This window comes from Triticum urartu, chromosome 7A (assembly GCF_056163025.1).
Source record: "Triticum urartu cultivar PI428250 chromosome 7A, HENAU_Tu73, whole genome shotgun sequence".
Taxonomy (NCBI): Eukaryota; Viridiplantae; Streptophyta; class Magnoliopsida; order Poales; family Poaceae; genus Triticum; species Triticum urartu.
Window position 1 is genome coordinate 741,441,706 of NC_141879.1, and position 13,567 is coordinate 741,455,272.

Here is a 13,567-nt window from a genome sequence, read left to right on the forward strand (position 1 = left end):
CGGCAGTGGCAACTCTCGCTCCGCCAACTCTGCCCACTCCTATGGCGTAGATACCAACTGGTACCTCGACACCGGCGCCACTGACCATGTCACGGGGGAATTGGAGAAGCTGGCCGTTCAAGACCGCTACACCGGCACCGACCAGATCCACACAGCAAGTGGGCAAGGTATGGACATAGCACATATTGGCCATTCAGTATTATCTACACCCTCTGGTTCCCTCCACTTAAACAACATCCTCCATGCTCCTAGTGCCGACCAGAGCCTTCTTTCAGCTTATAATCTTATGCGAGATAATGATGTTTTCATTGAACTTCACCCTGACTTCTTTCTTGTCAAGGATCAGGCTACCCGGAGAACCATCCTTCAAAACAAGAGTAGATGGGGCTTGTTCCCCGTGACCGGACGGCAAAGTGCCCCTCAACGCCAAGTTCTTGCTGCCATCAAACCCTCCACATCTCGGTGGCACAAGCGCCTAGGGCACCCAGCTCTTCCGGTAGTTCAAAAGATTCTTCGCGACTTCAACCTTCCTGTTTCGAATAAACAAGATCACCTTCTAGTGTGTGATGCGTGTAAAATGGCCAAGAGCCATCAGTTGCCTTATTCTCGTTCAACTAGTGAGTCCGCAGCTCCTTTAGAGCTTATTTTTTCAGATGTTTGGGGTCCTGGACCCGTCTCTGTAGGAAGACAGAAATACTATGTCAGTTTTATTGATGATTTTAGCAAGTTTAGTTGGATATATTTGCTCAAAAATAAATCTGATGTCTTCGAAAAATTTCGTCTCTTTCAAGCTCATGTTGAACGTCTCTTTGATCGCAAGATCATTGCCATGCAAACCGATTGGGGTGGGGAGTACCAACGGTTGAATTCTTTTTTTGAACGCATTGGCATCACGCATCACGTTTTTTGCCAACATGCTCATCAACAGAACGGCTCTGCGGAGCGGAAACACAGACACATAGTAGAAGTTGGCCTCTCTTTACTTGCTCACGCCTTTATGCCACTCAAGTTTTGGGACGAAGCGTTCCTTACCGCCGTTTATCTTATAAATCGCATCCCTAGTAGAGTTATCAAGAACCAAACCCCTCTCAAACGCCTCTTCGGCACTAAGCCCAACTACTCTTTTCTCCGCATTTTTGGGTGTGCCGTCTGGCCCAACTTGCGTCCTTTCAATAAGCATAAGCTTGAATTTCGGTCCAAGCAATGTGCTTTCCTCGGATACAGCACTCTTCATAAGGGCTATAAGTGTCTTGATATCTCCTCTGGTCGTGTCTATGTTTCACGCGATGTTATCTTCGATGAGCAAGTTTTTCCCTTCGCCAGTCTCCACTCCAATGCCGGTGCACAACTTCGAAAAGAATTACTTCTTCTCCCCTCTCATCTCCTACCATCTCCTCATTTTGCTCAAGGGGGAGCGGATCTTGCTGGTGACAATATGTCCTTGTCTAATACTAATGACCCAGCTGAAAGTGTGCAGGAAACAGGGCAGCCGAACTTTGAGGATTTTGGTGAAAATTCGTATGATTTTATGCAAGAAACTGATAACATGCATGCAGCCACAGAAGATCCTCAGGTGGTCTCGGGATCGGCAGCTGCAGGCGGATCAACCGCGGGATCCGCACCTGGCGCGGCGCCAGGCGAATCCACGCCGGGATCCGCGTCCACGGGCGGGAGGCCAGGCGGGCGCCCTGATTCGCCGCGTGGGCCAGCTACACCAGGTGAATCCATGCCGGGATCCGCGTCTGCAGGCGGGGGCCCAGGCGGGCGCCCCGAGCCACCGCGTGGGCCAGCTGCGCGTCCCACCGCGTCGCGGTCTCCTTGCGAGCCGACCAGGAGCGGGCCCCGTGCACCCCACGAGGCGGGGCGTGTGGAACCTGGCGCGGCGCGGTTCCCCTCCAACTCGGAACTGCCAGGTGGCAGTTCGCCATCGGCTGCCACACCGAATCCCCCTGGATCACTACAGGCAGGGGATTCGGGATTTTCTTCACCTGCGTCGCCTGCATCCGACTCTGCTGTTTCAGCTACGCAAGATCGCCTCCAGATACAGTACGCTCGACCAGCTCCACCTCCTCCTGCTCGGTCCCACACTCGGTCCCAAAGTGGCATTGTGAAACCCAAGGTATATAAAGATGGTTGTGTTCGATGGGGTTCTTTTTGTGCCACAGGTGAACCGAAGAGTCTGCATGATGCCCTTGGTGATCCTAAGTGGAAGCAGGCCATGGATGAAGAATTTTCAGCCCTAGTAGCAAACAAGACATGGCACTTGGTTCCACCGGTCAGAGGAGAAACGTGATTGACTGCCAATGGGTGATTTACTGTGTCTATTTGATGTATGATCAGCCTTTTGTGAGGTGAGTAATATCATCTGGTACAGTTATGTGTATTTGTTTCTCCCTTATTTGTTTTCAGAGGGAGAATCTGTTTTGAACTTCAGATATACAATTAGTAACAAAACTGCCTTTTGTACTTCAGATATATTCTTAAATGATTGAGGAACCTAGGCTGAAATTATTATACTGGGTAAGTGCCTTAGTAAGGAATCTAGGCATATTGCACTTTAATTCCTCCCAGTTTCTTTATTCGTGTGTTACCTCTTGGCTATGGTGTCGTTTGGATGTCTTTGAAACAGACATGGTCACTGTTTTAAGAACAGTCAGGATATGGTCACTCTTCAAGGATCACATGTTGGAGAAGATTGATCCCTCTGTCTACCTCTCCAAAACCTGCATCGAGAGCCAGTCAAGATTGGGCGGACCGAATCCCCCTCTGCTCAAGTCCAGGAGAGAGGCTGATGGTGATGCATCAGTCGCCTTCCGTCGTAGGGGCCTGATGATGTTCTTCATCTCTTCTGTCTAGTCCGTTTGGTGTGGCTGGTCTCGTATGCAGACCTTGTTTTGATCCTTGTACATTTGTTCAATGTTCAACTAGTTGTGCTCTGCAGTGGCGTTGAGACCTACAGTTGTGCTCTGTAGTGGCGTTGAGTGAGGTTTTAGAGGTTTTCTTTTCTCTTTTCCAGTGCTATACTGAATTATGTATCGAACCTGATGTTTTGGGACTTCTCTCTGGTGAAGTAATGGAGCCGGGGAGCTCCTCCCTCCCTGTTGATCTACTCCCTCCGTTTCATATTACTTGTCGCTGATTTAGTACAAAGTTGTATTAAATCAGCAACGAGTAATATGGAACGGAGGGAGTAACTAATAATATATTCATTGGAGTTCTCTATTCCAGCAAGGATGCGCACGTGTACGGTGGCTCACAGTGCGCAGACGCTCACATTGCCTCTGGCACGTGGTGACCACGTGCCTGGCATGCCAAAACGGCGCTCTAGAGCAGCCCGAGAGCCGTCCGGTCGCCTCAGCCCCCGCGCTCGTGTCCCTCACCGCCGTACCCTTCGGCATTGATCTCCCATCCTGTTCGCTTCGTCCTCTTGTTCTTGGCGGTGACACTGACACGCGCCTGTGCAGCCGGCCACGGTGACCTGCAGGCTGCAGCTCCCCTGGTTCCCTCGCCTTCCTCTGGCCATATGGAGTCTTGCTTCTGCGCTTCCTCGCTACATTACGGCGCTAACCTGCAAGCAGGGAACATTCTTTTTTTCTTGGAGGACATCTCAAGAGGGGCGCGGGTTCCTGCATTTCATTAAGAAGAAGAGGAGAGATGATCCAGTTTATAAGAAAAACCGGACTAAAAAACCTAACATTTCCTGGTTTATTAAGGAAAACCAGGTGAAAACCAAAAACGAAAAAAAAGACACTAGAGCTTGGGGGTAGGGAAAAGCATAGATGCGACCTCAAGGGACATCGTCTGAACAGGGCACCTTCTTAGCCGCACCCGAGAGCACGCCACCTCTCTTGCTCCGGCTCACACGAGAACGCCATTGCCGCCACCTCCCCTCGGCCATTCACCCCTCCCCTTCATAGATTAACCCCACCACAGAACCCCCCCCCCCCCCACCACCACCTTCGAGTTGTACCGCGCACCTGTACACGGCCGTCGCCATCGCCATTCTCCGGCAACACCAAAGCTCTGTTGTATTTCGAGCTCTCCAGCGACCAACTTCACCCCCATCGATCGCATCTTGCTCCCCTGAAGACGTCGGTGTTCCGTTCGTCCAGTTTGGTGACCGCAGTCGTCATCAATTGTTGCCAGCATCGCCTCCGCCGTCAGGCGCAAGGTAGACCATGACGCTCGGATCAAATCCGATTGGCAGGCCCATCTGTCAGCGGCTCACCTTATCAACCCCGGCCACGCAACCACGTGTGTCCGCTTTACCTGCAGGAAAACGCACTTCCTCTGGGCGCCCCTATCTCTCGCTTCACGTGAGACAGAGGGAACCCTCGCTGAAGGATGGCGTGAGTTGGGCCAGCTGAGGCTCGCGGAACAACAACCTTTTTTTTCTTCATACGTTCTTGGTTTCTTTTTTATTTTTCTTTAAACTTCCAAATATTCCAAATAAATATATTAAAAAATCACTCTACATAATACATTTGAATATATAGAAAATATTTATCATGTACGAAAAATGAATGCAAAAAAATAAAATGTGTATGAAACAATTTGAATATGTATTAAAAAACATTTATCAAGCATTTGAAAAACAATGTTGAACAAGTGTTTGAAAAATGTTAATCAACCATTTGAAAAATGTTAAATATGTATAGAAAAAATGTTGACCATCTGTTACAAAAGATGAATTTTTTTGGACATGTGTATAATTTTTTGAATTAAGCCAATGAAAAATAATGGCAAAAAAGTATTTAAAAAATGTTAAATGCGTGTAGAAAAAATGTACACCATGTATAAAAAATGATGGAAATTTTTGATAAAATATATAATTGTTTCAATCAAGCATCTGAAAAAAATGTTGAACAGTTATTTGAAAAATGTTAATCAAGTATTTGAAAAATGTTAAATGTGTTAAAGAAAGAATGTTGACCATGTGTTAAAAACATGTTAATGTTGCATTAAACAAAGTTAATAAATCATTTAAAAATGTTTAATCTGCATAGAATTTTTCTGACCACGTAGAAAATGTAAATTTTCTATTTGAAAAATATTAATAAAGCATTTGAAATTTATTAGAAGTGTGTATAGGAAAAATGTTGATCATGTATTAAAAAAATGTTAATATTGTATTTAAAAAATGTGTATAGAAAAATGTTGACCATGTATTAAAAAATCTTAATTTTCTACTGGAAAAATGTTACACGTGTATTGGAAAAAAATTGTTGGCATGTAAAAAAATGTAGAATTAAAACAAAAATAAACAAGGGAAACCAAAAAAGAAACAAATTAAACCAAAGATAAAGAAAATGAAAAATAAACCAAAGAAACAAATGCAAAAAGAATGAAAAAGCAAAAAAAACATAGAACAAAAAAGAAAAGAAACAAAAGGAAACAAAAGAAAACAGAAAAACTAGGAGAAAATTGAATAAAAGAAACAGAAAAGTGTGGAGAAAACTGGCTCTTTTATCTCAAGTAGGTCACAACCAATAGTATCACAACGAAATCGTGACAGACCCACTGGCTAGCATCGTAGCAACTATCTGGGAGATCCCTCCAACTTGCTTAATGCAAGATATAGTTGCCACGCTTACCCTTGGGCATCTTCTGCGTTATCGTGCTAACAGGCCAGCCCAAGTAGCGGAGGTTGGACAACGACGGTTATGCCCCATTACTTTTACCCTAGCGTGGGCCTGCGAGTCTTTTCGCTGGGTTTTTATCTCAAAAAATCTTTTCGCTGGAAAATTGTCGGGGACCGATGTGTAATTACTTTAATTACATATTGGTCCCTAGGTTGTAAAACCTTCACAACTTTTCGCTCCCAACTCCGATCGAGGTGATTCTGCAGCCCATGTTCTCTATTTGAAGATCCAGTCCCAATGGTGTGATGGTGTTCCACCTATTGAACATGGCACTTTGTCATTCTTCATCACATAGGTTTCCCGGAGAAGATCCTTTCCGCAAATCCGTTCCGCTAGCCAAGCACACTTCTTTCCGGAGGAGCTTTGAGCTCAAGGCAAGCCACAACTTTCATCATTTGTTGACTTGATGAAGTTATGGTTTATATATGCCTTTTTAGATACATTGCTGCATTACTTGTTTAATGCTTCGTATTGCCAGGTTTGTATTCATGTACTTGTGATGTGTGGTTTTCATATATGTCTTAGTCATTAGCATACTTGTTTGGTCACATTAATGAACCTAATGAGCAAGCTCACAAGAACATATATGTGTTATAAATGTTGTAGCTATCTTAATCCTGCTAGTTTTAGTCGATTTGACGAATAACCTTAAACTTGACTTGATCCAGTGAACTTGCTATAATAATGGAGGTGTATGAATGAACTAAATAAACCCTCCACTGGCTTGGTCAAGTCATGGTGCAAATGAACCGAGCTCATTAAAGTGGAGCCACGTTTTCCTTTTATGGCGGTGCCCTGATTTAGTCTATGTATATGCCTCTTATTGGTGTCACCATAACATGAAAGAATTATATGGGCATGCAACCCTGGCCCAATAGACGGCATCTAATTACGAGGACCTGGGTTGGTATGGATGACACTTTATAAATTAGTGAGTCTTGGATGGGACAAAATTGGCCACAGATGAGGTAGTGCCATGGAACTGGCAGTGTCATGGAGTTGAGTCTCTCCTCCATGACATCACCCGGATAGGCATGTTGGTGACACGGTAAGACTGGCATATGGTAGATCTTCTTGTTGGAGGAGTCCATAGTGTGGGTAAAGTGCACAACCTCTGCAGAGTGTATAAATCTATTTGAATAGTTGAGTCCATGATACTGGACAGAGTTTGCACTAGGTCACACCCATAATCAATTCTAAATTGCTAATGATGAATAAACGACCCAAAGGTAATGAAACACAAGGACTTGTCTTGGTCACGGGTGTGCTATTCGCTTAGCTTCACGATACTTTACAAAATCCAAAGTAAGATATATCGCTATCCTCTTGAGTCATTCTCATGCTCATTATACCGGTCTCCTCATTACTAGTTTGGTTCTTCTTTCCTCACATGTGTCTGGCCAGATAATGATGGATGTTGTCACACCGAGAGGGCCCTAAGAATATCTCTCCATCGTCGGAGATGCAAATCCCGCTCTTGAGCTATCTAGCCACTTCTCAAACTTTCTGATGAACCTGAAAATTGTCGTTATGATCACCGTGTTACAGATGACGTTTGAGCAACCTCAAAGTCCATCATACGGTAAGAAGTGACTACGATACTCTCATGGTCTAAGAAACTAAAGAATACATTGACTCTCCGTGTTATATCGATTGACTTGTGATGATAGTACGTATCTCAACGTATAACAGACAAGTTGGGTCAATTCAATATGATCGTTCTTCCAACATCATATATACCCTCAATGTTGTTTTGAGACTATCATTACACTTCACGATATCTCAAGATCCGGAAAACATGATAAGCATACAACACATGAGAGCTAGTCCTAGAAGTGAGACTAGGAATCCGGTTTTACTATTTGTCATTCCACATGTGCTAATGAGTTTCCCACTGAATCACATATTCCGGAATCATAGTAGTTATAGCATAGAATACAAACTCTTAATTATAAATATGGAAATAAATAATACAATATAATTTCTCTAGGGCATATTTCCAAAGGTTGTTTCCTCAACAATTTGAGAACAATTTTTAAATTCATGTACACTTTTTTAACATTGTAACTTTTTAAATGTGCACAATTTCTTGAAAATATGATTTTATTTAATGGGATGAAACTCTTTTCTTAATAATTTTTGTATTGTACTTTTTGGAGGACCTTTCCTTTTGATCAGGCAAAAGTTTGTCCATGCCAAAACTTGATTGCATGAAAAGTGAACTGAATTGATAAGCATGTTTTGGCAAAAAAATTACTTGCTACTTCTAAAAAAATCTTGCCATTTCAAACATTATCTGATTCAGTTTTCTGTTGTATATATAGTTTCCATAAAAAATCCCTACTCAACATGATCATGCATTTATGTTAACCCTTGCTACCTCCGTTTGGGCTTATTAATCCCATCACATTTGGCGTCAAAAGTTTGATTATATATTTGACTAGCACAATGTTAGTGCATGTCAACAAAAATTATATCGTTGGATTCGTATTTGAATGTACTTTTAAATTATATTATTTTTGCTAGGTATATTTAATTTATTAATTAAAATTGTGGTTAAAATAGGGCCAAAAATACGAGGGGGCTAATAAATCAAGGTAGTACTCGCTACTTTCGTTATATGCCATCAAAAGCATATCATTAGGTTCATATGCGTATATAGTTTCTAAACAAGTTTTTTGTCTCACATATCAGCTAGCTATATTGTCGACGTAAAACTACGCATACCCTATACACCCAGACTGGAAAAAAGTGGAACATAGGCTAATGGAGTACTAAACAAGAATTCAGTGTCATGGATGCACTATATACTCACATTGTACAAGCATGCATATGCTCCGGCGCGCTCCTCCAATAGGTTGCATGTTGAGCTCCCCGGCATGTTGGGCTGCACCTAGTTGACCAGGCCGACATGGTGTCCAAAATCGCCGATCCTCCCAATCTCAATGCCGCCTCACTTCTCTGGTCGACTTGCTTGTCGTCTGACAACACCGTGGCATATACTTCCTTCTGTCCTAAAATAAGTGTCTTAACTTTGTACTAACTTTAGTACAAGTACTAAGGTCAAGACACTTATTTTGAGATAGAGGGGGTATATCAGTCTGACAAGTTCAATGCCAAACAATAGTGTTGGCACGTGGACGGCAAACCGTTCTGGGACGGTCATGAGTCGGGGTCGTGGGGTGCGCTTGCTCTATCCACACGCGCAACTCGGTCACTGGCGACCTGCGTGTTGGTGGCGCCCATGCTATGGCGTGCGCACTCGGCATCTCGGCGAGGCACATGGCCATCAACCGCTTGTCGGCTAAATCAGTGTTCGAGCCTAGCAAGCGCCAACCCCCCCCCCCCCCCCCTTCCGCCTAGCAAGAAGTTGTACGCCATCTCCATGCACCAGCGTGTTAGCCGCCGAACCCAGCAGGGCACCCCTGTTTCTCGCTTCAACCGAGAGAGGGGGAACCCTCGCATCGGGGGGAGCCCCAGATGAGTCGGCCCAGTCGCGCGGGAGGTCACAACTGTTTTTTTTGCTTTATTTTTGTACTTTTCTTTATAGTTTAAAATATTACAAACAGTACTCTTCAAGAACAGATTCGCAAAAACATTGAACGGGTATTTGAAAAAATGTTTCATAAATACAAAAAAAGGTTGAACAAGTACTAAAAATGTTGAAGAAGTATTTGAAAATGTTGCATGAGTATTTGAAAAATGTTGAATATTTGAAAAAATATTGAATAAATGTTCCGACAATGTTGAACGTGTATACAAAAAATATTGATCACTTATTAAAATAATGGTTTTGACATATGAAAAAATGTAGAGTGAAGAGAAAAACAAAAGAAAACCAAAAATAGAGAAGAAAAAAGAACTGAAAAACGGAGAAGTAAAACAAAAAAAATGTAAGAAATGGAGAAGAAAACAGAAAGAAAGAAAACCAGGACGGAAAAAAGACAGGAAAAAACGGCTTGACTAGGAAGGCGCGCACTTTAATGTAACACGTATTGTATGATGGCGAAGTGGCTAGTAGCGTTCTCTTTATTGCCCTTTTCCTTATATTTTTATTCAACAGTGTGCAAACATGGGCCGGTTCAGTAACGAGCAGGACCGCGAAATTGTAACGCGATAGTTACCGATGGAATCGCTGAAAGCTGTTGGGCCGAAAAAAACATCCGAGAGGCTGGCTCGTCGTGACTTTATTATCGGCCCGTTCGTTTCTATCCCGTCTGTTTAGTACCACATCGCCTGCTAGAGAATTGTTTTGCAGCTTAAGTAGTGTGTATACGGCGCTCTACTTGCCGATGACGCAAAGCTGTTCCATTAAGTCTGTCGAGGCAAAAAGCAGTCACAACATACTTCTGGCTGGGCCAGGCCGTGGGCCTGTCACCTTAAGTTGCTGTTAAGTCGTGCATGAGGGGGGCCAGAAGTGTGGAATGGCGTCAGTCTTTTTTTAAATATATATGATTTGAAACTGCTTTTATTAATAACATATTTTATTTTATCTTTTTCAGGTTTAAAACCTACTTATATTTCGGTTTACGCAACATCCCTTCATCTTGTCCAAATGTTCAACGAATTATGGTCTAATTCTGATGGCATGCATACTATGGACCTTAAGGGGAGAAATGAAGAGTTCACCAACTAGAGTATAATACTTTGAGAAATGAGACTAATGGTCGTGAATGACCTACTTATCCTTTTCAGGCCCAAAACCTACTTATATTTAGGTTTACAAAATTTCATACCTCTAGCGCCATAGGCAACATCTCTTCACCTTGTCCAAATATTCAACGAATTATGGTCCAATTTTGATGACACGCATACTATAGACCTCAAGGGGAGGGATGGAGAGTTCGCTAACTAGAGTTTAATACCTTGAGAAATGAAAATTGATGGACGTGAATAACCTTAGCTCCGTTTTGTCAACCACCGGCATAAGAGCAACCACTATTGACTTGGTTATTTTGAGGCTACTTTTGTTAATAATACATTTTATTTTATTTTATCTTTTTAGGCCCAAAACCTACTTATATTTTGGTTTACAAACCACGAGGTATCTCTTCCGTACTTCTAGCACCACAAATTATGGTCGAATAATGATGGCACACATACTATAGACCTCAAGGGGAGGGGTGAAGAGTTCACCAACTAGAGTTTAATACCTTGAGAAATGAGACTGATGGTCGTGAAAAACCTACGCTCCATTTTGTCGACCGACGACATGAGAGCAAGCACTATAGACCTCAAATCTTTTTTTAATGTGATTTGAAGCTGCTTTTATTAATAACTCAATTTTATTTTATTCTATCTTTTTCAGGTCCAAAACCTACTTATATCTCGGTTTACAAACTACGAGGTATATCCTCCGTACTTCTAGCGCCATAGGCAACATCTCTTCATCTTGTCCAAAGAATTATGGTCGAATTCTGATGGCATGCATACTATAGACCTCAAGGGGAGAAATGAAGAGTTCACCAACTACATACACGGCGGCAACTGCATACAGGGCTCAATTTCTTGGCCCGACGCTCTCTCCCATGGACTTCATGGTTTGGAAAGTGTGGGCTCCTCCAAAGGTCAAATTCTACGCGTGGCTGGCTTTGCAAGATATGATATGGACCGCCAACCGACTGGAGCGGCGTGGATGGGATAATTGTGGTCTCTGCCCTCTTTGCAAGAGACAACATGAAACAGGCATCCACCTCTTCGTCCAATGCCGCTTATCTATTAGACTGTGGCGCTTGATCATTGAGAAGTTTGGGCTCGCACACATGGACACCTCCAACTGGCAGCTTGAGGACTCACTCGTGAGATGGTGGGATCAGAGAACTGACATGCGTAACCCCAACAGGCGAGCTATGGCCTCCCTCACCATGCTTGTCTCTTGGTCTATTTGGAACGAGAGAAACGCCCGAGTTTTCCGACACAAGAGTGCCCCGCCGCCAATCATCCTTAAATAGCATAGTTGTTGAGGCCAACCTTTGGGTTACCACGGGTGCTAAGAAACTAGGGCTTGTTGTTGTACGCGAGTAATCGCCATGCTGTGACCGTGAGTTACTTGTAAAACTCTTTTCTCCTCTTATTTAATGGATGAGGCAAATCTTTTGCCTCCGTTTCGGAAAAAAATAGTTCACCAACTAGAGTTTAATACCTTTAGAAATGAGACTGATGGTCATGAATAACCTACGCTCCATTCTGTCGACCGATGGCATGAGAGCAAGCACTATTGGCCTGGTGGCGCCCAATGTGAGACCGAGGCATGTGAAGGGTATCTTTCCAACCGAACGACAAAAAGGTAAACTCTCCCCTCCAAGATTCATCCGCAAGCCTTTGAATTCTCCTCCCCTCTTCCTGCTGCTCCGACGGCCATTGGTGGAGAGGGGAATCTCGGTGCCTTCGCTACGGCTAGTAGTTCAGGTTTGGGGTTTTATTCCTCGTGGGTATGGTGCTCGGGCTGATGGTGACGCATCTTGGTCGAGTTTGTCTTCCAAACTCCGGTCCTTCTCAAGTTTGTTCATCTTGACATAGTAGACTGAGCTCTGGCGTAGATTCACGTCGTTTCCTTGGGCCAGCAAAATTAGGGTCTCTCGTCATATGTGCGGGACGGCGATATTTGATGTCGGTTGCTTCAGATCTATTCAAGGGTTCAATGCGACGACTGCGGCTCCAGGACATTGGTCCTTAGGGGCACGTGCACGAAGACTTTCTAACTGTCATTTTCATGATCAAGATGTCTCTGGTAGGAGAGCGGCGACAGCGGCACATCGGCGGCTCGTTCTGACAACAGTACCACCAGTCGTTCAGTGGTCCAGAGACCTCAATGTAATTTTTATTATATTTGAGATGCTTTATACTTTCGATAAACTTTTATAATAGATCAGCTCTGTTTGCAAAAGTAAAAGTTGTTTTGGGGTGTGGGTTGGGCGGTGCTTGCGTGCTAAAGACACGGCGACCGACATTCCAAATTAAGATAATACCTGCATTTGAATGGTTTCACTTAAGCTCGCTACCTAGCTACAGATAATTTACCTGCATTTGAATATTCATTGTAACATTATTGTTACCAGCGCTAACCAAACTCAGTAGCCGAAATCCAAACCGAAACTCAGGTAGATCTTTGATTGGCCAGACAATTCGTCAGTATATCTCGAGAGAGGTGACAAAAATTACAAGACAAGCGTGAAGCAATATCTTAGTAATGAGGCCATAAGACACACGCAAAGTAGTATCTCACGTGTCGCACAACAAATTTTGGCATGTGATAATCTCAATTACCTCTAACTTTGTTCCTCTGAAAAAACTTCTATTCGGAAGTGCTATTGAGTCGATCAAACTAAGTGCTATTGGGTTGACTATCTCACACACCGAGCCTCTTAATAAATAATCGTCTCAGCACCCAAGTTCTTCTAAAAGGCTTTCTTTTCTTCACTCAAAATTAAAACGGAGCTTGTCAACAGAGCGTCACTAGCGAGACTTGCAAAGGGAAATATAACCACATGTTATTCAACTAGTGTGGGGAGCCTAACTTGAGGGCAACCAGCCAAATAAAAGTATCAACTTTATTAAACTTGTGAAAGAAGTGGAAATGCATATGTTATACCTTCTAGCACTAGCTTGGCTAGCTTTTTACTCAAGTCAGGTTCCAGTCGTTCTTCCCGTCTCTGAATCGCCAGTGACAAACAATCCATGTAAACACACACAACAATAACACCACAAAGAGAGCTCCAACAAAATAGAATTCAAGGTTGCTCCAGCTTTTATTATGCGAATCTGAAAACGAAAATGCCGGCAAAAAGAATGCAAATAAAAAGAAGAAAAGCAAAATATGAATGCATGGATAAGGCGAAATGGACACTCCCAAGTTTAGGCGTTTGGCCTTGCTGAGTCACCGTGTGTGACTGATGAGGCTGCTCATGAGGCCACTGGTACACTGG